Source organism: Protopterus annectens, chromosome 2.part0, assembly GCF_019279795.1.
Source record: "Protopterus annectens isolate FY-2018-M chromosome 2.part0, PAN1.0, whole genome shotgun sequence".
NCBI lineage: Eukaryota > Metazoa > Chordata > Ceratodontiformes > Protopteridae > Protopterus > Protopterus annectens.
The window spans coordinates 808,532,106-808,559,127 of NC_056728.1; positions in this window are offsets into that span (position 1 = coordinate 808,532,106).

The following is a 27,022-nucleotide window of genomic DNA, read 5'->3' on the forward strand; positions in this document are numbered from 1 at the left end:
ATTATGTGGTATGATACAAAAAGCAAGAGTAAGCGAGAATATACTCATGAATATGTATTTATAAAAATTATTATATTTTGTTATATACCACAAACATGTATATATATGTGTATGCATATAATAAAGAGCACATCCAACTACATATACGCAAATATGAGTATGGCACATAAAAATTTAAAAAAGTTTAAGAAAAATGACAATGAATATAGAGAATGAATTATATAAACATAAAAAAGAGAAAAAAAAGAAGAAAAGAAGAAAAGTAGGATCACCAATGGTCATTAAGACCAGGTTTATACATGGCCCCTAGTTTAATCATCCACATTCTTTCATTTTTACCCAAAATCTGATGCTTGGTCAAGTCGATAGCCTACTACCTTTGATAGTATCAATACCAACAAAGAGAAAAGAAGCAGTATTATGTTCACATGAATGTTTATAAAAAGCGCTTCTTATACTTTTGCAGTTGATATCACTCAAATGCAAAGCAATTCTGCTCTTCAAGCTGCTAGAAGTTTGTCCAATATAGAAATACCCACATAGACATACTGCCATGTATATCACCCATTCTGTGCGGCAAGTGATAAGATGTTTAATATCAAAGACTTTAGATGTATTAACAGAAGTAAAAGACTTGGTACGTGACATCACCTTACAATATACACAATTACCACAGGCATATGACCCATTTGGTAAAACAACAGCTGTATCATCTTTAGGATAGTCAATCTGTTTATACCAAGACAGATGTTCCCCTAAATTCTTACCCCATCTATAACCATATAAACATTTAGATTCCAAAAGTTGAATAAAAAAAGGATCTGACTTAAGTACTTCCCAATGGTTATCTATAACATTCCGGATCTTAAAAAAATTGGTACCATAATTGACCACAAATCTAACATTCTGGTTAGATCTGCGTCTCGATGTATCAGGAACATCTGTATCTCGGCTAGAATTTGTTGGTTTCAAGAATTCATGTCTGGAATAAGTCAAAGCCATTGATTTCAATGTATGGTTGTTACATTTATCACAACCCCTTCTAATAAATCTATCACTCATGTTGTTCAATTCCTTTTCATAATCTTTTTGTTCATTACATATATGTCTAAGTCTATAAAACTACGACTTAGGTATATTCTGAGTGATATGTTTTGGATGGCAACTACTGGCCTCTAGTATAGCATTCTTAGTAAACTTTTTACGAAAAAGATCAGTATTAATAGTACCATCAGTTGTTTTGGTCACTTGTACAGCCAAGAAATCAATATTGTTCATTTCTATTCTATCAGTAAACTCTAAACCAAAATTGTTGGAATTGAGATAACTTACAAATTCCTTCCAATCTACTAGATTCCCAGACCAAACACCCCAACAATCGTCCAAATAGTGACGCCACATTACCAAGTCTTTCTTAAAGATGTTTTCATCTGAGTAAATTAGTTGCCATTCAAAATATCCCATATAGAGATCCGCATAAATGGGTGCGAATGTAGTACCCATGGCAGTACCTCTCATTTGTAGGTAACAATCATTGTGAAAGTAGAAAATATTGTATTCTAATACTATCTTGACTGAAGCAATCAAGAATTCAATGTGGGTGTGGCTATATTTACCATATAGAGTAAGCCAATGTCTAAGGGCTAGTATACCACCATGGTGCGGAATATTTGTATATAATGATTGCACATCTAAAGTGCAAAGAAAGGAATCAGGTTCAACTTGCAAATCATTCATGAGACATAGAAATTCACCAGAATCTTTAAGCCTAGTTCTAACCAGTGCCAATAAAGGTTTAAGTTGTTGTTCCAAATAAACAGACAAAGGTTCCGTCAAGGATCCACGTCCTGAGACGATAGGTCTTCCAGGAGGATTATTTACAGTTTTGTGAAATTTGGGGAGAATGTAGAACCTCTGGGGTACAGGATTATCCACTGTCAATTGTTTACATAGGGAATCTGATATGTTCCCATTTGAAACGGCAGTGCATAAGAATTTGTCAATTTTCTTCTTAAAATCCATAGTAAGATCTAAAGGTAATTTATAATAAAATCTAACATCATTCAACTGTTTGTATACTTCAGCTGCTATATTTATAGAAGTTTCTCCTTAATTAAGACATAATGGTATAGCCCAACCTGGTGGCTGGAATGTTCAAATATAGCAAGTTCCTGTGCTACACTGAATTTCTTTTTATTTAACCATTGATAAAGGCTATGAGGCCGAAACCGGTCTGGTTATTTTGTTTGGAACATGAATATGCTTTGAAAACAATAAAGGATTTGGAAACTTAGTGCTAACCATCGTATTTTGCTGGTCATTGTGGTTGTATACAGTTGGTTTTGACCGTGCACGCCGTCCTTGTGAGGCGCTTCAGTTGCATCTAGTCATTGGGCTTCGCTGGTGGTTCTCGATGGTTGCACAGCATTTTTCGTATTAAAAAGAATATATACCGTTTTTTTCCATTGTTCTTTGGATGCACAGATGGATGGTTTACTAGGATACTTATGACGAGTGTCGGAATTTTTGGTAATTGGAATTTTTCATTTATAAAACTTTTAGCGTACTTGGATGGGTCAGGCCTATTAGGCTGAATCATCACCAAACGCCAAGGGTACATTTCCATTTTATTTGGAGGTTGGTACGCATATGGAGTATTATTTGGGATATATGGTGTCGGGAAAACAGTATACAAGTTCCTGATAGGATTTTCTTTCAACTTTCGATTATCTGTTTTTCACCACATTGGGTTGCAGAAATACTGTTCAATGACTACGACTTACCAAAGGTACTGTTTACAATTGTGGTATTATTGTTGGTCCAGGGGGATAATCAGAACTATTTCTTTCAGTGTACTTGGATGGGTCAGGCCTATTAGACTAAATTATTACCAGACACCAAGGGAATATTTCCATTTGGAGGTCGACATGCATTTGGACTATTATATGGGACATATTGTGTTGGGCAAACATAACATAAGCTTAAGAGAGGATCTCTTTTCAATTTTTGGCTATCTGCTTTACACAATATTGGGTTGCTGAAACATTGTCCAATAATGATGACTTATTTAAGGTACTGTTCACCAGTCTGGTATTACTGTTGGTCCAGGGGTACGTGGACAATATACCTCTTTTGGCAGGATTGATCGGTGCATGGGTGCCTAACAACATATTGGTCTATCGAAGCATTCCAGGATTACTTAAATTGGACTGTATGGAGTCATTGGCTTTATTGGGACTTACATATTATTTTTATTGCAAAACATGTTGATTATTCTTTTGCTCAATCTTTAAAGTGCATATTATGTTTTGAATGGAATCCTATGTGTTTTCAATACCCTAGGACTTTCTGGTATCATAGACATTTGCTATTTTAAACTAATTATAATACAAGTCCAGTATATATAGGTTTCTATACGCATGTATACACACTATAATTGTGTTTTGATAAACAAACAGTGTCATAGATATATTAGGTTGGTGCTTATTATGTTGGGGCACTACATCTGACTATATTAAACTACCTGTCCTCTTCTATGATATTAGGAGGCTCAAGGAAAGCTGTTCAGATTACTTATTTATGTATGTCTTATGGTTAGATGACTAATAATAATTTGTGGATACAATACCATTCTTTCCCATGTATTTTGAAAATTTTCTAAGAATAATCTGTGGACAATATATGGTTGTATTTGTACAATCATATTATTTAATAGTTATATATGGATGTGATGGATAGCCTATTATGGGCTTAGACATACCAATATTAATATTATATCTCAGATATTTTTTGAACACACGGTGAGCCCTCATTTTGTACCACTGGCAGCTCCTACATAGACACACCAGCTGATTCTGATTTACGGAGGTTATTTGACCCATATTATACAGATTAGTTAATTTATGGGGGTATTTTTCATCGCAAACTTTTTACCACTCATAATTGGATGCACCAGTGGATGCAGAACTACAGGAGGTCTAGGGACCAATATCTTAAGGATTAGTATATATATATATATATATATATATATATATATATATATATATATATCTTTTTTGATTGTTTAGGCCCTTCTTTTTCAGTGCAGTCCCTGTTGGACTGCAGCTCTATATATACATATATTACCACAATTTTTAATGGATAATCCATTTATCTGTTGGTCATTGATACTGGAAGAATATGGACCTAGAGCAGATTTTGAATGGGTTATGTGCTGATAGGCATGATCTAGGAGTATTTGGTGTCAATGACATGTCAAGCAATTACCAAAATGGCTCTTATACAGGTCCTACTAATGGTTGTGACTTGGCTTTTAATAAATTTAATAAGGACTTGAGGAATCTCAGATCCAATATCTGGCATTTGAGACTATTCAAAGTGTATATACAAAGAGACATCACGCCTAGAGGCCTTAGAGTCAGGTTACAGCCCCTGGTCGGCAGGTCGAAGACAGGCTGACCAAGGAATGGAACCAGGCTCTTCATCAATCTTCAATGATGTTTGTCACAATTTTAGCAGCATATTATGAAAGAATGGTTGATATATGTCTAACAGAGATCAAAGCCTCTTGTGAGGAGTGTAAACGCTTTGAGTCACAACCTACATATGCCACCTTAGTTAATAAACTATCTAAGGATCTGGCTTCTTTTGATCAACAGATTAGGGATCATAAAATCCGCAAGTTCAACAGGGATTGCACTGACTATCAAAGGGTCGTCCTTTTGATGCATCAAAAACAGTTAGATTTAATGATATTGGTCCAAAGACACCTGGTACAAAACCTAGGAAGAGACCACAATCTATTCTAAAATCCACTGATGCATCCTTTGCTAGTACCTCTGGTGATGAATCTTCATGTATGGATAATGATGGTGGCAACCATCGAGAATCACCAAGGAGTAAGAAACCCAATACCAAAACCCCTTTAGACATACATCAAGGCGACAAGGGGGTCGCAAGCACAAACATAAATGCAAGAAGCAATTCTATGGAGGGTCTGATCCGAACACTGCTGAATTAACAATACCAGGTTCAAGTAATGTATTGAATTTATCTGATGTAACCTTGACAGATGCACAAACGATTTTACTCAATAAAGGTCTTGGCTTCATCCCTGGCTTTTTTAGTCATGAATACAGTATTGTGAATGATGTTTTTTCATTTTGTCGTAATCTGAATCTCAAACTGTTCTTTTCAGGCAATATCTCTCAAAGATCTTTAGAATTTAGATTTCTGAAATTGGATTTTCAACCTCCGATGAACAAATATGTCTCCATATTTCAACAATCTGTTATTAAGGATCTACATTTTCACAATCATGAATCTGGCATTCTAGGCTAGAATATTTCCACCATGGAAAAGACTGCTTTAGACGAACTTAGGCATAATTATAACATCGCTATTTTGCCAGCAGATAAGCGAGGTGCTGTTGTAGTTATGAATATTGGGGATTACCTCAGTGAGGGAAAGAGACAATTGGTAGACCGCAGGTGCTATATGCAGATGTTTATTGATCCTACATTGGTATATAAGAAGGAAATTGATTCCTTCTTACAAACAGCGGAAGAACAAGGCATCATAGCTACAAATATAGTTAAACATCTCACTGTTAAAGATCCACAAAAACAAATTTTATACCTCCTGCCTAAAATACACAAATCTATTACAAAACCTCCGGGTAGACCCATAGTGTTAGGAATTGGTTCATTAACAGAACCATTATCTGCCTTTCTTACACACTACCTTAAACCACTACTAACATCAGTGAGGGCCAGATTGAAGGACACGACACACTTCCTCCAAATCATTGAAGACACCCAACTTGAACAGGGTTGGCTTATGTGCACACTGGATGTTAAATCATTATACACAAGTATTCCACATTGGGCTGGGTTACAATCATTACAGTATTGGTTGGAAAAATCTGATTTGTACCCACCAGGTTTCAATACTCTTTTGATCTGCATGGCAGAACATGTGTTAACCAAGAATGTTTTTTACTTCCATGGTGAGTGTTTTCTGCAATTACAAGGTACAGCAATGGGAGCTTCTTTTGCCCCTATTTATGCAGACTTATTTATGGCCTATTTCAAGGAGTGCATGGTTTACGATTCATCACATAACATTTACATAGTTGAAATTGACATCTGGCGACGATATTTAGATGATTGTTGGAGGTGTGGAGGGCGGATTTAACATATTTACATGAATTCGTACAATATCTGAATGACAATGTATGGGGTATTGAATTTACCGTCACATGTGATTATTATACCATCAACTTTCTGGATGTTACAGTTTATCGTAATGAAGACCACACTTTGAGTACTAAAGTATTTCATAAATACCCACAATACAATATTTTGTTACATGCATCTAGTATGCACCCCAACCACACAATCCGCAACATACCAAAATCACAATTCATGTGGATTAAATGCATATGCTCATCTGACAAGGAATTTCAAATAGCTAGGAATGATTTATGTCGGAGGCTTACACACAGGGGATACAAGGATAGAGATATTTTTGTGGCCAGTGAATGGTGCAATAATCTGGATAGACAAACCCTATTACAATACAAAAAATCGGATGACACTGACAAGGACTCCATTATCAAATTTGTGACTACTTATGGTAGAAATAACCATTTGGTGAGGGATATTCTGAACTCTAATTGGAACATTTTGTTGGCACATGATGAATTAAGAACACTACTAGGTCCGAGATGCCACATCTCTTTTAGAAGAGGTAAAACTTTAGGGGGGTTGTTTTCCCACTATAAACATAAGGAAGGGGGAGGAGCCATTTACCAACAGACTACCCTGACAGGGGATAAACTATTAGGTACCTTCCCATGTGGCCATTGTAGTTCCTGTTCCCAGGTTTATACACTTAAGGAATTCACCAGTGCGAACACTGATCGTGTGTATCAGACTAGAGTTTTTGCCAATTGTAGCACTACATGGATTATATATTTAGCTACTTGCCAGTGCCAATCATTTTATGTGGGACAAACATCAAGATCTCTCAGAACACGTATGACAGAACACAAAAGTGACATTAGGAACAAAAGGGACACTAATGCCCTGTATAGACACACCATGAAACATTCTAATGCACAATTTAAGTTAATGGTTATAGACAAAATTGTGGCGGATCGCAGCCATCAACAGGGTTGGCATTCCATTTTGAATAAAAAAGAACAATATTGGATTACCAACCTTGGGGCATTATTTCCGCCAGGCCTGAATGATCATCTATAAATTGTTTCTGTTTGGTTTCTGGTCTATGTATACTACATATCAGAACTCTATTGAGCTTTGGGGAACATGATGCTGTTTGTATATGATAATATATATCTTTTTGAATAAGTATTTAAAATATATATACTTTTATATTATCCATGTTTTTTTTACAACCTATGATTTTGTTGTCTTTTGGGTTGTGGTGATCTAGACTAAATAGGTGGTATATTATTATTGGTCAGTACTGACCTTTGACTAACATTATCCTTATTTAATAATTTTGCTAGTGCTATATACAATTACCCTGTGTATTCCATCTGTTTTTTTGAAGTTTTCTCACAGTTATCATTAGCCCAACATGATCGGATCAGCCTACTATGATAGTGCTTGAATATGTTTTTCAATACTATCTTTATTTTATTTTCTATGATAGACTAACTTTGTACCATTGACTATATATCATTAATTAAGTTTGGTTAACCACTATTTGAATGTTTATTTTACATATGTGGTTTACATGATTATACTATCTTAGTATTAGTTTATGAAGTCTTTATTATTTTGTATTTTCTTATGTATTTGAACATTCCGGCCACCAGGTTGGGCTATACCATTATGTCTTAATTAAGGAGGGACTACTATAAATATAGCAAGTTCCTGTGCTACACTGAATTTCTTTTTATTTAACCATTGATAAAGGCTGTGAGGCTGAAACCGGTCTGGTTATTTTGTTTGGAACATGAATATGCTTTGAAAACAATAAAGGATTTGGAAACTTAGTGCTAACCATCGTATTTTGCTGGTCATTGTGGTTGTATGCATAGTAGTGTCTCAGTATTGGCAAAATCAACATTTTCCAGTTGACATTGCGAAAATGAATATTTCAGAACTATATAAACAAACACAAAAAAACTGTAAAAACAAGAAAAGAGAGGCATGCATTCAGAAGTAACTAGGAAACAAGACTTTTAAAAGTGTTGTTTTCTAGTTACTTGTGAACATCAATATTTCAGTATCTTGATGTCTTTCAGTACACCCATATACCTATATCTATATCTATATCTATATAGATATATCTATATTGATATATACATACATAATAAACAGTTCAACAAAGCAAAGTAAAGCTGTAACCTCAAACCAGAAATATACTAGGGCAGTTTCCCTGTATGCCTTCTCATCTGATGTTTAAAAAAATAAAAGGTGAAAATTATACTTTGTAGTGGAATTACCATTATAATATCAAACAAAACATCATATTGGCCACAGACACTCATCAGAAACCACAAAATAGCACCAGAGAGGATAAGTACGCATTTCTGTTAGAGTAAATATGATTATTTTAGCTTATAAAATAATGTATTTGATTTTTTTCCTTAGACAAATATTGTAGCATTTCATCAAACGTTAAATAGTCATAAAACTGCTGTAGTTATGCTTCTATAGGAGTTATGTGACTATTAAAGTAATTATATTTAAACCATATTTCCTTCATATTGTTTCTCAGAACGTCGTGAAAATAATCATGAGTTACTTGATTATTAAAGTGATTATGTTTTTATATCACATTTCCTTTATGTCATATGGATTATTAGAATACTTTCTGAAATAATTACCATTTGAATCTGGCAATAGAGACTGAAACTATTATGCAGATGATATTAAAAGTAAAAAAAAACTCCACAGAGCTCTATGTGCATGCTTAATTTGTAGTCAATGGTTTAAATGTGAATGATTAAGTAAATCTAGCAAGATTTATTTAACAGTGTATATTATGTTACTCTGGACTTTTTTTCTGGAAGCCCTCTGGCAAAAATATTATTTCCTCTGCTTTGTGCTTCAAAAAACAACATATTTTTATTAATAATGAATATATCACAACAGTGTACAGTTTCTATCATGTGTCCTTAACTTTATCTTCTGTAGCAGAAGTTCTTTTTACTGAAATGTCCTTTGTTTTATTAATTTCTAATATTAAATACTGATGATAGTCAATTCTTTAGAAGGATTTTCTTTTGCTTGTTGCAAAGGTATTTGCAATCATAGGGACTGTGGCCAACTGGTACTGAGTGGCAGGTGTAGTATGTAACAGAAGAATGCCAAAGAAGCTGAAACGAAAGCTGCACAAAATAGTGGTGCAACATGGGCAGTAAAGGCAGAGAAGTTGAGAAAGCTAGAGTTGAGACAGATGAAGTGCCATACTGGTGGCAGGTTACACACTGTGGGACAATACAGTGGAAGTCAACGCAGCTCCATTTGCAGAGAAGGTCAAATAAAACAGATCACGGTGGTTTGTGCACATGTGCAGGAAAACAGAAGATGACTTAAAGAAGAAGATATGAGAGAGACAGGAAGAAGGTGAGGGAAAACAAGGGTGTTCAGCAAATAGAAGAATGAATTGCGAGAGAAGAGCTGTGACAATCTACCATGACTGACAGAGAAGGTTGAAGAGTGACATTGAATTGATAGAGATGTTGACAGTTGACACAACACCCCAAACCCATGCAGAAAATGGTAAATGGGGTTGATGATGATGATGATGGTGATCATATGGCACTGGTAGCAGGCCAGACATAACATCTTCAATTGCAAAGTTATACAAATATTTTTAGGTTGTATACAAGTAATTTTTGTTTTCTTCTTTGGTATCCATGTTATGTCTTTTGTTTTTTCTTATTTTCCTGGTGAGTTAGTTTCTAAGAATTTAGTTCTGGTAGTCTGTAGTTTCATAGAATCACTTTCCTGCAGGAGAATTAGCTGCAGCAATGAGTAGAACAGAAGCTTGTAGGCTGCCCATCAGAAATCAAGTTGTATTATATAAAGAGCTTTCTTCTGAATCCTACATTCATCCAAAATTCTACAAAAGTTGAATCGGGGAAAAAAAAAACATTCCAGACATATTTGCATAGAAACAGCTTTAAGTTTTGCAAGAATCAAATGATAATAAAGACCCGCTTGCTCTACACTGATTCTGCTGATTCCCCAGTTTTACTTGATCTGAATGTTTGAGATCTCAGTCTGTCTTTCAAAGCATTTCCAGTAATAAAGTGAATAGGAGCATCTTCACAGTGACACTGCCTTCATGGATGAGTCCCTCCACATTAGTGATGCTCAGTAAAATCATATTTATAAAGACAGTCACAACACTGAAGTGGTTTTGATAACTCATACCTGTGATGTCATAATGAGAAGATAAAATGCATGATGACAAAGTATTCTACCTCAAGTGCAGAAACCTGCGGTAACCTTCTTAAAGGTGTTTACAATTTATTTTCTAAATTATATGATTTAAGAGTGGTTTACTGCAACTTGCTGATTTCTGGTTTTCAGATTACTCAGTAATGAATGCTGCCAAGAGTTGTCTTCATATAACCTCTTAGGAATCAATGGGTACCATTCCATGCAGTCTGTTACTGAAAACATCATTTCTATATATAGTTCAAGGCTTCAACAGAAGTATTGCACGACTGATTCTTTTTTTTCTTTGTTGTACCGTCATATAATTTACTCCTTTGGATTATATTAATTTAATTAGAGACCAGTTGTATCTTTTTAGAACAAAAAGCTGAGCAGAAAAACCAGTGCCCCCTTGCAACACACTTCTATTATAGTTTATAGGGGCAGAGGCCAGGTAACCTAAGTAGGATAACAGCTTCATGATTTGGTTTAGATCTTTGGTGTTAGGTTACAGAGACCTGATCCCTCTACAACCTATAGAAAAAGCCCTCTGGTAGCTGCAAATCTAAGTATTCAGCTCATTAAATTTGTGGTAATACTTTGTGATTTTGACCTTTCAGATAACACACGGATGTTCTGTTCACTTGACTCTCATTATGTTACAAAGGGTTTGCAACAGTTTTCAGAAAATTGTTATTTGGACTTTAACTTCATACAGGTAGTCATTCATGCTATTTATACAAACTTCACAGTTTTGCACTTTAATTTAATTTTAGGAGTAAAGGTTCTTTAAATATTGATATTTCTCTGTACTTGATGTCTGAAAAGTGTTTATTTACAGTAATAATTGTTGCATAGCCTTTTTTATTTTCTGAGTGACCTTGTCAGTGGTTTCTAATGATTGATTGAGAATATTTGGATCAGAACCCGTGTCTGATACTTGCACTTTGTTCACAATACCAAAAATTACTTTTGTTTTGCAAGAAATCTATTAAATCCCATGGCATTTTCAATATGTTCTAGACAGACAATGATAGTCTTTACTAATATTGAACAAATGCTAGCTGTTTTTTCACATATTTCTAAGGTTGTGAAAACAGAGCACTTTTGGGTCCTGCTGTCATATTTCCTATGGAAAAAATGTGACTTTTATTTTACAAATATGTGTTCTCTTTAGTTATGGCGTTGTGGTAGATATTTGGGACTACATTCACATTAAAAAGCATTGCACTGCATAAAGAAAATTGGGCATTCTACATGATTTGACAGATGACAGAGTGACATTAGGAAGTATTACATAAAAGTAACAGAAGGAAAACAAACTCAACAATCCAAATTGCAGTGAACCACAAAAAAAAAAAAAAAAAAAACAAAAAAAAAACAAAGGAAAAGAAAAATAATGCAGACCACTAAAAGACAAATTCAAAGACCTGAGATGAAATTAAGTCAATGCTTAAAAACAGTGTTCCAAATTATTACCTCAATGTTTAGTAAAATTGTTCTCAATTTGTAGCTATAATAGCTTAAACAAAAGTGCACACATTTTTGTGTTGATGCTAAGGGAAAAAAAGAACAGTCAAAACAAATAAATAAACAAAGACATCAAAAAAGGAAAGAAAAGAAATGAAAACATCTTCACACCTATAGAAGAAAATATCAGTTTAGAAAAATAGTAGAGAACATGCAGACACCAAAGCAATCAAGACTTGCACATTATCCTAAGGAGAAATATACAGTTGGATATGCAGTTCCATACAGAGATACACAGGTAAGTAAAAAGACTACTGGTATGATAAAGATAACTGGAAGAATTATCTTTATCATACCAATATTTTTTTTACTTACCTTAGCTTATTGAGATGTTTGACCGACAGGGTCTTGAACTATTGCATTTTGTGATAAGGTTAAACAATATTAATATAAGTAAACATATGGAAGAACTTAATGTGTTAAATGAAGAATTGCTAAATGATTTATTGTTTGAGTTAAATGTTTCTAAGTATGAAAACATTTTTCTAGAATTGAACAGCAGGTGGAAATTAATATAGAACAGAAACATAAAACATTGTAAAGAGCTGAAGAAGAATACAAAAAATGTGTAGCCTACCCCCTACCCAAAAATTATAGGAGAGGGATACAACTTGAAGGGGAAGCAAGAGTACATGGGCCTATAGAAACTAACCATAGGCTTAATGTTCCAGAAAGAGAGTATCTACAAGAGGTTAGAGAGAGATTCAATTAATATGATGTTAATTATCCACCAATAAGGAGATTTGAATGCATTAAGAACAGAAACATACAAAATAATTTTTTTTATCTCAGACCCACATCACCACAAGACCTTGGAACAATCCCAGAGGGTAGAATTGGAGGAACAACCGGTGGAACAGGAATTAAAAATTATTTTAGATTTTAATAATGAAGGTGGCAATAATGAGATAGACAATGACTTTGAGAGTAAAAGATTTACTCAGCAAGGGTTTAGTATTTATAACTAAATGAGTACAGAAATTGATACAACACACTTTTCACTATTTAAGAAGGGGTTTAAATTCATTCCCTCTTTTAAAGTTGAGGTGTCTGAGGTTCTAACGGAACTTAAATTCTTTTCTAGAAAATTAAATTTAGAGGTAATGTTTAAAGATCATCTGACCCCCCAATTTACAGGGTAAAGAGGAAAGTCAGCTTTTCAGGAAAAAGAGTTTATTTAATCTACCCACACACACCCCTAAAATTTTGGTTTATGAGAAAGTATGTGTGGCAGAAATTTACTCATTTATTAATATAAACAAAAAGAAACAGTGTTTTTTAACATGAATAATAAAGAGTCAAAGTTACTGAATGAATTTAGAATAAGTGATAACATGCATATCATGAAACCCAACAAGGGTGGAGGGATTGCCCTAGTAGATAAAGTTGATTATATTGGGCAAATGCTTGATATTTTCCACAATACAGAAAAATATTCAGAAGTTTCATGCAATGAGGTTTTTATAGCTCATAGAAATATACAACTATTTTTAGAAGATGCATTATATCATGAAATCATTTTGGAAGATCTATTACAAATTTTGATGAACAAATATACATTAATACCACAAGCCTTCTGTATTCCGAAGGTTCACAAAAATGCATTACACACTCCTTATAGAGTTATAATAGCACCTCAAAATAGCTCAACATATTCCCTTGGAATCTTTATAGGCAGATTGTTGAAGAACACTGTTATATCAATAAATTATTTATTGAAAGATTCATGGGACTTTCTATCTAGAATTAACCAAGAGTGATTTACTGAGGATTGTTGTTTTACTACAGTGGATGTTGTAGATCTTTTTACTTCTATACCTCATAAAGAAGAACTCAAACTATTTTTTGAAGCTATAAGTTAATTGACTAACTTAAGCAATACGATGATAAAATTTGTATTGGAAGTTGTGAAAATAATACTGGAGAACATGTTTTATCCTTTGAAGAGGATTTTTTTAAACAAACAAAGGGTGTAGCAATAGGGCCAAGTTGTGCCCCCATGTACTCAAATTTGGTCATGTATGCATCGGAAGAAAAATATGCGTTTAGTTATAAATATAAAAATGAATGGGCAATATAAATGCACTATTTAGAGGATATATTTATATTGTGGAAGCATAAAACAGAACCTATAGAAAAATTTGTTATATATTTGAATGAGATTTCTCCATTTGTTTAAATTTACGAGCACTTATTCTGAAACAAGTATTGACTACTTAGACATCACTTTGTATAAAGATTTTTCAGAAGGAGGTTTTGCATCAAAGATTTTTAGTAAGGGAACTTTTTCAAATAATTATCTTAATTATAACAGTAGTCACCCTGGTTACACTAAAAAGAATATATTTAAGGATCATCTTGCTCGAGCAGTATGAATGTGCTCGAATATAATGAATTTTAATGTAGAATTTGTAAAAATAGCCAAGATGTTTTGGGAGAAAGGATACCCACATGATTTAATTTTAAAAGTTAGTGAGGAAATACTACAAGGACGGGGATTTAAATTTAAACCTTTGTTGGGTTTAGAGAGAGAGAACCTATATTTCACCAGATAAATAGTTGAACAAGGCTTTACTAATAATATGGTGGCAACATATGTTGAGGATTCTAGAGAAATCAAGGAAATTATGTCCAAAAATTGGGTGATTTTCAAGACCAACAATGATTTGATTACTTTACTAGGGGACAGACGAAAATTTGCATATAAGATGGGAAGAAACCTCAAATATTTATTTGAACATCAGATACCTTTGTCTTATTTGGTTAACAAAGGCACCACTAAGTGCGGACCATGTTTGCAATGTACTTACATGCTGAAGGGGACAACCCTGAATTTACTGCAAATACCTTTCAATGTTGTTTTGAAAAATGGATATTGTGAAACCAAAGGCATTATTTATGTGGCAGTTTGTAAAATGTGAATTTTACTATGTTGGAAAAACTGAAAGACAACTAAGAAAAAAAATTATGAGCATTTGTATGCGATTAATAGTAAAAACATGAATAATGCTTTATATAAACATACATTACAATGTGAAACATTTGTTAAGTTTAGTTATAGAATCCTAGAAGCTATTACAAAAAACCTAAGGGAGGTGTTGGAAATTACAGATAGAAAGAAAAGAATTCCAGTGGCAGCTAGAAATAAATGACACAGCATTACCGGGATTAAATGAAAATATTTCTGTTTTACCCAGTTCCTAAGATTAGGGTGCAAGTTTTATAGCCACAGAGTTTCACATAGTGTTTTAATGTGTTTTTAATATGGACCCTTTAAGCTTTTGCATTAATTAATTTGATCAATTATGTCATGTGAATGAATATATATTAATGCTGTGGTGGGGTTTTTTTGTGCGTGTTCTGAAGAAGTCTGTGTATTAACAGGGATGAAAATGTTTAATTAAACAATAAAAATTTTAGATTTTATTCATTGTTCATTGAATTCCAAGAGACTGCACTTTATATTTTAATTAAATCAGCCTTACTGTGCTCAAGCCATTTTAAACCTTGTTATTATCTTTTAAAATGTTTTGTTTTATAAGATTTTAGTTCTCACTGAAGGGTTTTATATATGTAATTATGAAATATGGAAGAAGGCTGCATTACATTAGGATTAAAATAAAATGCAAATAACTCACAAGTGTTGTATGTAAATCAATGCCCTTACATAAAATAGCAAAAGGAAGGGTTGATTACTAAGTAAATATTAGCATAGATGGAAAATAGACAAATTATGATGCTAGTGCTATAATATATCTAGCTTGCTACATGTCCTGTGACTCCGTTATAGCAAAGACTAAAAAAAAGCCTTAGCATTATGGTTTTCCAACATAATTACAACATAATAAAACAAGGACCAATAAACTGCCAAAAAGTACTCATGCCGAGACATATGTTTTTACAACTTTTTGTTTTTAAATTTAGAAAAGTGGAAAGAATATAAGGGGTGGTAACTGTGAGAATAGATTAGCCCCCAGATTCACTATCCTTCCATGCAGGACTAGCTTAGTCCTGCATGGAAGCGTCCCTTTAGGAGCAGGAAGACAGCGCGCCATGCATATTAATGAAGGCGCGCTACCTGAGCTCCTAAACAGACATGGAGCATGTACGAGTGCAGGGGGCATATCTGAGAGCAGAACTTTCAGAATATACACACCCCTGCAATGAAGAACAGCAGAGTATGAATAAGAATGAGCAAGACCACTCATAGGTGTTCGCATACCCCCAGCAACACCCCCCCACATTTACAAGATGAATAGTTAAAACATTAAATATAAAGATTTCTTTTTTTTATGAAACAGATTAAATTTTACCATAAGTGCACAGGTCTGCCCATCACTTAGCTACGGTTAATGCAGCTTAAATGGCACAAGAAGATAAAAAGCAAGATATATGCAATTGAAGCAGCACAGCAATAGTGTAGTGGGCAGAGCAGTCATTCCCAGTTCGAGTCCCACTCCAGTACAATCCATTTTCCATGTCAAATCACTGTATGATCAATTTATTTTGTTGCATAACCTACGATAACATATATTTATAACATTTATATATTTATAACATATATTTGTGAACTGGAGTACTGCATTAAATGCAGATGTGCGGTGTCATTGTCATAATGTTGCAAAGTCCACAGATAATCATAAGTGCCCCATACAGTATATGTACACAGGAATCAGGGATACAAATGGAATGTAAAATATGTAATGAATGATAACTCCATACAGTTTCCAAATCCGCCACCTTCAAAAGAACCATTAGACATTACTGTGTAAATTAGTGTGGTGGTAAACAGGAGTAAGCACTAGTAAGCAAGTGTAAGCATAATTAAGTAGTAGTAGTAAGTGGGAGTAAGCATATCTAAGCAGTAGTAAGCGAGTTTAAGCCCATTTGTGCAGGGGTAAGCAATGCTCACACAGGTTAAGCAATATTGAAGCTCTCTGTAAGCATATTTAACCAGAGGTTAGCATTGCTTACCTTCATGCAAACCTGCGCAAACCCACTTACAATTGCTTAAACATGCCTTAATCACTCTGTAGGCATCAGCCACTGTTCTGGCCAGAAACAAAATAAACAGCCTTTGCAGATCTTGAACCCTGGACCCTGTGCACTACAGTCACTGTAGTTAACCACTAAGCCATTACAGCAGTACACACGACCTAAGTATCACCAAACAGATCATCACTATAGGAAATTCAAACTGAACATGTGAAAATAATCTATATACAGTGTTGTATAACCTACTACATAACACAAATATGTGAACTGGAGTACTGCTTTAAGCCCAGATGTGAATTGTGATTGTAATAAAGTGTTGAAATCCCCTAATAAACACAAGGACCCCATACAGTGTATGTACAAATGAATCATGGATACCAAACACATATATAACATGTAATGAATAATAAATCAAAGCCAAAATGCAAATATAATTCAAATTAAATATTAACCAATGCTAAGCATTGCACAGCCCAGCTTAATAGGTGTAAGCAATGTGTAGGCCAGCTAACGCAGTCTGCCCATTGGTATACCCCTTTAAGCAATGCCAACCTTAGGTAAGCAGGTTTGCCCATACCTTAGCCTTTTCAAAACTGTCTAATCATGGCAAAGTGTGGGAAAGCAGCCCCATTTAAACCCAACAGGTGGGAATACATCTCATAACTGGTTGTAGCTTCCCCTTGTAGGCACTATGTCTGGAATGGGAGAGGGTGTACACTTTCAGGCACAGCACTGGGGCATCCAGGAGTCATGGCAGGACTCCTTGTGAAAGACCATGACATGAGACTGCTGCAGGGCCAGTACCAGGGTTCCCAATACAAAGTGGAAGCCTGGGACTGTCTCACCCGTGACTTCATCAGTGCCACTGGCATACCCCAAACTGGTGAGCAGGTCAGGCATCACTATGCTGACCTAAAGCAGCAAAAGGGGGATCTCTTGAATCATGGATCCAAGAGGCTAGGAGGACAGGGGAGGTCCCAGCTGTGTGTAAGTATCAATCCACTACCTGTTTAATAATTGCCAGCTCATGTATATTATGGATAGGGATGGCTAAATATTCATCTTATGTTTTTCACAGTGGCAAGTGAGTGGGCTATGAACCAGTAGGCCCATGGATGTCGATTGGAGTGGTTGAGATGTGAGGCAGGTTAGTAATACTCTTGCATGTACTGTCATAGGAAATAAATATAAAAGTAGTAGTAAGTTAATTGCCTGTATAAAACCTGTATTGTTTAAGGCATGCACTGCATACACCAGAGAATTTGGCAGGAAGAGTCTCATATAGGTTGTATGTAAATAAAAGCATAATAGCTTGATAATAAAGGTCTAACTGTTGGACTGCATGTGTTTACTCTGGTATCATATGGTAATGTAGATTTGCAATCACGTAACAGAACTGTTGCATTAAGCACTGTTACCCACACTGTGCTACATAAATAAAATGTGTAGGAATGTCTGTATATGACTGGTGCAATCCCAAGAGGTCATATAGTACAACTGAGAGAGACATAGACAGAAAACAGTAAAAAGACAGACAGCAAAATCCATATAACACACTCAACTGAGATGTGAACTGTTCTGTTTTTAGCATACACAGCCATGGTTCGAATCCTGGGAGTGGTAGTAGGCTGCATACAGAATCATACCCCACAACTGTACAGATATGTCCAGAATGTCCAGTAAATCAGCCCATATCTGCTGCCTGTCACCCTGTCCCCCTGGGAAATCAGTGGGAATGATCCCAGACATTTAGGCAGCAAACAAGAAATACAACTGATTGTCAGACACCTATGAGAACAAACCTGTCACTCTAGCAACTCCCCAAAATGTTATGAGTGAAATAAGTCAAGTATGTCCCATCGACACCCCATGTTGTCAAGCTGTGACCAGAGTGTGTACAGTAACAGAGTGAGATGTATGTGCATAATACTAATGCGGAATCTGGAAATTTGTGTGGAAACATTCAGGTAGTGCTAACAATCATTGCTCCCACAGGTCTGTCAGATACGAACACTGTGCCTAGAAATAAAAGATTGAAATCCTGTACTGGTACTGTGTACTCTGGTATTGTATGGCATTGTTAGTGTTGCAGTTGCTCTGAATAATAAGGTATTACTCATCACTGTCACCCACACTGTGCTACATAATATAACTGTCTAGGAAATCCTGTATAAGAGTGTTGTAATACAAGGTCAGAATGCAAAACCACAGGAGAATTATAGATAGACATCAGATAAGAGATACACAGCAGTATCTATATAGCATACACAACTGTGATGGACAGTGTTTTATCTTTAGCAGACACAGCTATGGTCCGAATCCTGGAAGTGGTAGTAAGCTATATGCAGAATCATACCCCACAAGTGTACAGAAATGTACAGAATGTCCAGTTAATTGGCCCATATCTGCCGGCTGTCACCCTGTCCCCCTGGCATATCAGTGTGCTAATCTCTGAAATGTAGGCAGCATTTCATGTCATATAACTGACTGTCAGGCCTGTACATATTTGAAAAATGTCAATGAAAACAAACCTGTCATTGTACAATTCACTAAAGGTTTAAGATTGCAATAGTCAAAATATGTCCCGGTTCACCTGCATGTGGTCAAGACATCATGCTCAGTCTGTGCAAAAAGAGATGGACAGGTACATGCATAACATCAACCTGGAATCTGGGAGTATGTATAGAAACAGTTAGTGAGTATTAACAAACAATTCCTCCACAAGTATACCAGGTAAGAGGTGTATACTGCAGGTAAAACCAGTTCATGTATATAGTTATCGACAGCCATACCACTGTCCAAACTAAGGCAATAGTGTAGTGTACTAATACTTGTACAGATAACAGCACTGACTAGAAAAGTAATGCAAACTACAGGAATATACTAGTTGTTAATTGACATCTTTCTCCCCCCCCCCCACAATATCTGCAACAATAAACTAAATACACAACTCATTGGTATGTGCTGACTTAACTCTAATGTTGGGACGTATGTCCTATTGTTCGATAATTATTTAAATTTGTTTCTCTGCGTGTATTATGTTGAAATATTCCCACATTGATGGCATGGTACCATCAATGTACCTGCATGCTGTTGTAATTACCACTGTGGTCCCATATATGCATGTGTTCTGTTTGCTGTGCAACTGCTCCATATCTGGTGTTTGGGTTAATGGGAATATCTATGCATGCGCTTATACCTAATCCTGAAATGTGTTGACTATTACTAATCCACATATGTTGTTAAAACTTAAACACCATAGCATGTATGGGAATGCAGGTCCCAGTGGATCCACCTGTCCCACCTCAGCTAGTTGTGGCACCGGGCACCAGCACATCTGGGGCCCAACCCGGGACATGCTTGTCCATTGTTCCTGCACCACCTTTAGGTGGAACCACTTCAGAGGATGGGGCTTGCCCGTCTCAAGAGCAGGCATGGACAGGAACCTGTCACCCATTGCAAGGTCCAGGTCGTGGTGCATAGCGAGTTCAACAGGAAGTTTAGAGATCGCCAGCTTGAGGGCCATGTGTCATGACTAGAAGGTTAGCCTGGCTCTCCTACTCATCCCCCCAGCACAGCCACCTTCGGGGCTGTGAAGGTGCAGTGGTGACTACCCATGGGTAGGGGACCTCAGTCCCACTGCTTCCACTTGGGGGGTCATGGGCTTCCGATTTCCCAACACCCCTCCCCATTATGGTGCTTATCCTCCACATGTGTCATATACTGCCCCTGTATGCATCTTGTTTGTCTTGTCAGTTAACCTACCAAACCTACCACCCAAATATACCTACTATCCCTCCACAACATCCCACTCTCACCTGAAAAAAAAAAGGACAATCTGTTCCCAAATAAAAATATCGCCCCATACATAGCTGTCCATTTCGCACGTGTCCACTGGGCACATGTAATCTGGTATAATTGGCTTAACAACATATTATTGTTGTCTTCACACTTCTCTCAAGGGTATAAGTGTCCAAATCTATCTTCAAATTTAGAGTATATGCACAGCTGTTGCTGTAGAAGAAATGGGCAGCTATGGACCTTCCCTACACCCTTCCTGCACATCCCTAGATATTTTCCCTACTGTCTTTCCTTCTTTGTGCCCCTTTTTCACCACTTTCCTATCAACCCTTTTTCATTTCTTTTAAAGAAATTAGCATGGGGGTAAGTGGGAGTAAGCACTTTCAAGCAGCAGTAAGCGGGTTTAAGCCTGTTTGCATGGGGGTAAGCAATGCCTACACAGTTTAAGCAATTTAGAAGCTGAGTATAAGAAACTGTAACTGGAAGTTAGCAGTGCTTACTTCCGTGCAAACCTGTTCAAACCGACTTACAACTGCTTAAAAGTGCCTTAATCACTCTGCATCGAAAGGCCCTTGTTCTGCCCAGCAACAAAATTAACAGCCTCTGTGAGGCACAAACCTAGGACTCTGCACACCATAGCAAAAGTGATTTGCCACTAAGCCATTTCAGATATATATAACTCTCATGTTTTCACAAACATATCATCCAGCACAGTGATTCAACAGTATAGGAAATGTATTTATACATGTAGATGTATGTGTGTGTGTGTGTGTGTGTGTGTGTGTGTGTGTGTGTGTGTGTGTGTGTCTGTGTGTGTGTATATTTATATCTAAATAGATATATAAATATATATATATATATATATATATATATATATATATATATATATATACATACATATGCATACATCTGTAGATATATGTCTACATATGTATATATATATATATATATATATATATATATATATATATATATATATATATATATATATATATATATATACAGCAATATATATATATATATATATATATATATATATATATATATATATATATATATATATATATATATATATTTAAGCATATATATCTATATCTATATATGTATATACAGATATATATCTATAGATATAAAAGAGAACAATACCTATATGACCACAGGCACCATTAATGGGGCTGAGGGGGCCCAAGCAACATACGTCTTGTACGTATTGATATCCCCCCCCCACAGCCAAACAGGTCTGCCCTGCAATATAATACCAACTGTTGCAAGTCCCATAACCAGGACCTGACACAACATGGGCACAAGATGTTAACAGTAATCCATCCCAACTGTATGATGTCAGGCTGGTATCAATAACATATCATACAGTACAGTCTGGCTACCATAGGGAATGTACAATGAGGAAGCAACAAATATTCATAAGATACATATACACAGACACATATATGCAAATACATATATATATATATATATATATATATATATATATATATATATATATATGTGTGTGTGTGTGTGTGTGTGTGTGTGTGTGTGTGTATGTGTGTACATATATATGAAACTACACATACACACACAGAGATATGTATAGAAAGATACATATTTAGAGGTTGCACACCATACGGAACAGCCAGTATGCCTACAGTTGCCACCTTACCAACTGGACAGTGTATGAGTCACCCATACAAAAGACAATTGTTGCCCGCAACATATACCCACAGAGAGGTCAAAGGATATAACACCACACACTGGTTTGCATACATGAGAAATCTTTATTTGTGTACTATTACAGTTGTATATGCCATGTCATATAGCTGTTTAGAGTCTGAAATACATATAAAAAGACTAATGCAACTTCCAAACAGATAAATTAATACAGTATTCTGGAAAGCATTACATATGTTGCTGTCCACGCCAAGGCCTTCAAGTAGCACAACAGTGAAGACAGACTCGACCACAGGATAATCAATCAACAGTAAGTAATGCAGATGTATAGTCCAGCAGCCTCTATCTACAATCTGTGCACAATCCCTAGGGGGTAAAGACCTCAGTTGACACAATGGGATGCATATGTTACATAACAAGGCATAACTGAAACCATCACAATCACACTGACAAACAACAGTCTGTATGGCAGGAAGCAGTAGGCCTGAAGTTACACAAGGTGAATTCTATGGTAATGTACATTCAGATACCTTATGGCAGCTTACCCCTGATACCCCTCACATGTTGTAACAGCCTAGGTTAGTTATGGTGCACCGCCCATAGACTGACATACAGGGCCATATACCACTGTTATATACACTGGCCTCTGAACTGCATAAGGGCACACATGTATTGTGCAGATGAAGCCCACCCATATATGGACCCAACCCCACAATATGTGTGGGGGGCACAACAGCAGTGGAATGATGGCAGGAATGGCAGCATGACATACTCACAGCCCACTACATAACAACCTCTGACAGCATGTCATATATACAAAGCCTGGGATGTAGGTGGAGGACAGAGGCTGGAACACAGGCCCATATATGAAATAGTGCTGTCATACACTAAGCAAGTTGCTGGTGTTACAGTATAGTCTGCAATATATGAAGTCAGAAACACAAATGGATGTAGCCATGTACTGATAGCACTCAACAAACACACAGCCAGTGATATATCTGACACAAGACCTGTGAGGTGGACAGGCAAAACATAACACACACACCTCTGGCCATCAAGTGGATTAGTACATAGTTGAGAGCTATGCAGACAGACTGCAGTCCATGTTAAACTAGTATGTACACACAAACCCTGTAACACTGGTGCTATACAATGCATACAACAACAGTACTCACACTCTGTTTGTAGTTCTGGAACCTCATACAAATATGTAGCTGGCCTGAGTGTGCAAGTTCTCTTGTAAGAGGTATTGCTACCTGCTGTCTGTAACACTGCTACCAACACATAGGAAGGGTGTTCACTATACAGGAAATGTAAAGGGACCATGCCTACATGATGTAGGGATTTATAGTAGTGGTTTGCCATGACAGTGGTAATTGGAAGTACTACACAGTATGCTGCATGCAGAAAGCAAGTGAAGGACACTGATTGATGCAGAGGCCATCACCTGATCATGTGCATTACCCACAAAAGCCATGTTGCAATCTATTCCAAGCAGCACAATCCATTTACTAGAGAGAGCAATAGAGAGAGAGAGAGAGAGAGATGGAGAGAGAGAGATACAGAAAACAGAAAACAGATCCAGAACCGCAACCATGCCAAAAACACAAAGGAAGCAGGCTAAGACCATAGCTAAGGAGTGAAAAAAAAATCCTACAAGGATACTATCCACAACAGACCTTATCGCCACAACAGGTATGTAAAGTATATATGCATGTAAATGACTGTAGTAATTGGTACATAATACTGGGGTAGATGATGTGGAATGATATACATGTGCCATCAGGTGCTGCTGTTGTAATGATCTTCAGCTGAACAACTGCTATGGACATTAGAGTATGTCCCTGTGAGTAGTGGGCCATACCCGTCAACTGTATAGAGCAGCACCTACTGACAAGATTTAAGCCAATATAGTATATGTTGTGTAATGGAAAGGATGTATATTACTGTGGCCAATAGCTGGTGGTGGAAGTAATGCCATGATGATGGACATGAGGGTTCCAGAGCCCACCACTTGCAGGACACTCAGGTTAACTTGTATTGTAGCATGCTGAAATGTCACAGGTGTGTAGTAGACTTACCTACAATCTGGCCCTATATATACTACCTAATGTTAGGCTGTGCCCATATGTGGCACCTGTCTGTGTTGTAGCAAGGCAGAACAGTGCAGCTGTGCAGGAAGGAGAGTTAGAGATTGTGGACCTGAATGCACCCCATATATAGGTATGTATATTTGTACATATATATATATTTATATCTACATGTATGTCTACTGATATACAGATACCCATACGTAGACATGTATATATATATATATATATATATATATATATATATATACATATATATATATATATAAACATATATATATATATGTATATATATATATATATATATATATATATATATATATATATATATATACAATATAATATATATCTACACATGGACACACACACACACACACACACACACACACACACACATATATAATTTATATCTATCTATCTATATATATATATATATATATAGATATATATATATATATATATATATATATATATATATACACATGTCTACATATATACAAACAGACACACACACACATATGCATGTAAATACATGTCTGCTATATTACCATCACAGTGTTGCATGCTATGTGTGAGGGAACAGCACACATAGCAACACACACAGATATATACAGCTGTAGGTGTGTGCAACATGGATGGGTATGTCACTTGCGAACCCCTTGTTGGGACCACATTGCCCTTGTCTGTGAAGTAGGGAATGGAAATATGGGGAAGGATGACAGGTATATTTGTGGAGGTGGTCCAGGTTGGTAGATATAGAGGACAGCCTACAGATGCGGTATATGACACATGTGGTAGGTAAACACCCTGGATGATGTGTGTGGTCTGTGATGTGGAAGCCCATGGGCCCCCATATGGAAACAATGGGAACAAGCCTTCCACTCACTGCTACTCACAACAGCAATCCATGGCCCTGAAGGTGCCTGACCTGGAGGCTGAGCAGGAGGAGAATTTGGACCCTGTGAATGTGTACTGGGTGCCTCAAGGTGATGTATCACATCCCACAAGTGTCTGGGGAGCCCCTTATGGAACAGACCCTGGACCTGACATCGGGTGACAGGATCATGTCTTTGTGTGCCCCTGGGGGGGGACAACATCCCATGAGGTGGTTCCACCTGTAGGTAGTGCTAGATCAGTAGATGTGGAGACCACAGGGTGGATCCCACATGTGATGTGGCCTGGTAACATGGCCAGATGAGGTTGGAGAGGTGGTTTTGCTGGCAACTATTCCCTAAACAGTCTATTGTGTCACTGTTATAGAACATATGTGGGTAGTAATAGTCTACACAATCCTGGAACATGTCCAACAGCATGCATAAATATCCCCAATAACACAGAATGTCAGATGTGCAGCAATCACATAGCAAGCATGCCACATGCATATATGGAACCATAGTGTCCCTGACAATGGCATGTAGGTGAAATAGTCCATAACAGGCCAGCAGTGTCCACACAGGGAACATGGCTACAAACACATAGCACCAAGTGTGGTACAATACAATATATGTTCCACTGGTATGTAAACTGTAGCCATACCTATTGAGTTGTGTGAACAGTTTGTTGTCACTGATATGGTGGGGAGATGACAGAGATGTGTATTAAGAGCTATGGTAGCCTTGCTGTATGAGTTGCTCAGACCTGTTTCCATCTTTATGTCTTTCAGGCAAGATGTCCCATGGTCTCCTACCTGGTATTCAGCGGCAGAAAACGAGGTTGTGCTGAACTACCTTATCCAGCACTACCCTGTCCTGTTTGGCAGGACTGCCATGAGCAACAGGTGTGGACCTCCCTGTGGAATAATCTAATCCACAGGGTTAATGATGTTGGCCTGCATAACCGCAGTTATGAGCAGGTCCGGCATCATTTTTCTGACCTGCTTCGCAATGCCCGTCTGTGTGCTGCTGCAGTCCGGGGGAGATCACCTCACAACAAGGGGTGGTCATGCCATCTATCCCCCCTGACACATGTTGAGGATCTCCTCGCCAGCCTCGTGGCACCTGTCCATCCGCACACCCAACAAGTGGCAGACACCATTGTGGAGGTGGGTGCTACCCACACACTGGCTGAAGAGCATGCAAGTAAGGCCACAGGGTGCATCAGTAGACCACTGTTGCGCATGCATCTGCATCTGTACAGGTAGATCGTGCATATCTGACATGTTTTATATATATATATATATATATATATATATATATATATATATATATATATATATATATAGTTTGTTGCTGCATAGTAGTAATAAACAGATGTGCATAAGTGGTAGTATTGTGGACTTGTACTGTTGATGTACTGTAATGCTGCACCCACCCTGTAGCAGTGCCACAGCTGTGTCCACTGACATTGCAACTCTCACACTCTTATGTAGGTCCCTCTGGTATACCACCATGGCAGCAGCCTGTAGATGGTGAGTATGGTTTATGTTGATGCTTGCCAATACACCAGGCATGTAATGGCTATGGTATATTCCATGCACACATCTAACACACCTACCCATAATGCATGCTGTACATG